A 2,221-nucleotide genomic window follows, 5' to 3' on the forward strand; every position below is an offset into this window, starting at 1 on the left:
TTTAGGTTAGACATCAGAAGGCGCTATTTCACGGTCAGGGCGGCTAGGGTCTGGAACCAACTTCCAAGGGAGGTAGTGCAGGCTCCTACCCTGGGGGTTTTTAAGAAGAGGTTAGATGAACACCTTGCTGGGGTCGTTTAACCCCAGTACTCTTTCCTGCCATGGCAGGGGGTTGGACTAGATGATCTTCTCAGGTCCCTTCCGACCCTAGAAACTATGAAACTATAAACTATGGAATGCGATGGTTCCTGGCTCAGATCTCCCTTTTCCTCCTTTGGAGCAGCTAAAGAGTCATGCTTACTTTCTGGCCTGTGGAACAGTTAATTATTTTATATTGAGTGGAAGAGCTTTAATATATGAAACTGAGAGCACCAGCCTAGACTAGCAAGTAGCCTAGTGGTCTTTGTGCTCTCGATAAGGTCCGTGCTCTAAACTGGGCGGAAAGGGAAGATGAATGGAATGGTTTGTGTGTGTCCCATGTGAATACTCCAACTGCTTGACTACTGGGCATAAGGGGGCTTCTTCTCATGACTGTCTTTCATGGCAATTAGGTGTTTCCTGAGAGTAATCACTGGATTGTGCCCCACTTAAAAAAGTGTCAGGGGAATGCCTGCTTTGTGAATTCCGAAGTGGCTTTAGTGCTGAATTGTCAGCATCTCGGGATTTAGGTTTTCACATGCATGCCCTCAGATATGTAGACGCCTGGGAGTTTTTTCCAGGAAAAATACTATGTGCTAAGCTAATTTAGATGGCCTTGGTGCTAAATGGCAACCAAGCAGAATTCTTGAGGATCTGTAAATGTTGGACTTAGGCACAGGATCAGAGGGAAATAGGGATGGAAGGGACCTCTTGGGGTAATCTTGTGCAGCCCCCTGTTCATCCCTGACCATCCCTACCAAGTGTCTGTCCAACCTGCTCTTGAAAATGTCCAGGGATGGCGATTCTCTAACTTCCCTAGGCAGCCTGCTCCAATGCGTGACCACCCTCAGAGTCAGAAATCTCCACTCTAAATTTCCTCTGCTACAGCTTGGTGCCATTGCTCCTGGTCCTGTCCCCTATGGTCACAGAGCAAAGCCCATCTCCATGCTTGCTATTATCACCCTTTGGGTATTTAAGTCCGTCTTTGGATTTGGCCTTTAATATCAATGAAAATCAGTCTGTGAAGGCAGAGTGAACTTGTTTGTTTTACACAACAGATTCCCGCCCCCCTCCACTGCTGTGTGAGAGCTGAACCTCAGTGTTAGCCCAGATCTGCCCTGTAGCCGTGCTAATGCAGACATGACCAGCACGGTAACTTGAATTGTCCTGTAACATGCATGGCTGGCACCTGAGGCATAACGGCAGTGCTTTTTCTGTGCTTCTCCTCAAATGAGTACAGTTCAGTGAAAACTTTTTCTCAAATATTTCATCACAAAATACAGATCTGACTTGGTCAAAATGTCTTCAATGTGCATCAAATTGTTATGACATGAAAAAGAGTATTTAAAAAAAAAGTTTTGTTTTAATGAATTTTAAATCAAGCATTTTTGTTTTTTCATTTTGAAACTCGCATAAATTTAATTAAAATGGCAACTGTCCCCTAAAAATTAACCAACACCTGTGACCTGACATTGGATTTGTTTGTGTTTTGCTGGCAGAATGATAGTTGTGCATTTTTGGTTCATCTGCATTAAGTCTGAGTGTTCCTGTACGTCTTCAGTCATTGTAAGTGAATGTTTCACTTCCCTGAATTCAGCTATATTAAGAAACAGCTTGGCAGGCCAGATTTCATCTAGGGTTAATTACATTTCAATTAAGCAAAATGTTTAGTGATGGTTCTGGATCTCTGATGTGAGTAGCTAGGGGAAGCTGGCCCAACACTGCCTGGAAGCTGCATGTAGATGGTTGGGTGGAAGCTATCAGGAATCTTCTGGCCTCAAGGGAAGGTCACATCTCCTTGGAATACCTTTGAATTCAGATCAGTCTCGCTGAAGTTGCATTTATTATTCCACCACCAGTCATTTATAATTGATGCCACTGCCATCCATTTACTAAAGACAGCTAATGATAGCAGATGGCCTCGTTGTCCTTCGAGAGAGCGAAGGCAACATCACAAATTGCCAGCTACTGCTTTGATGATCTATTTTTTTTCCCCCATAATGTTGAAATTTAGGCGACTAAACACTGAATATGTTTGAAGAATGCGTAGCTCCTGCATCTGCCCCCCTCCTACCCCCGCGCT

The sequence above is a fragment of the Gavialis gangeticus genome, unplaced genomic scaffold (genome assembly GCF_001723915.1).
Source record: "Gavialis gangeticus isolate Ggan-Ray unplaced genomic scaffold, GavGan_comp1, whole genome shotgun sequence".
Classification (NCBI taxonomy): domain Eukaryota; kingdom Metazoa; phylum Chordata; order Crocodylia; family Gavialidae; genus Gavialis; species Gavialis gangeticus.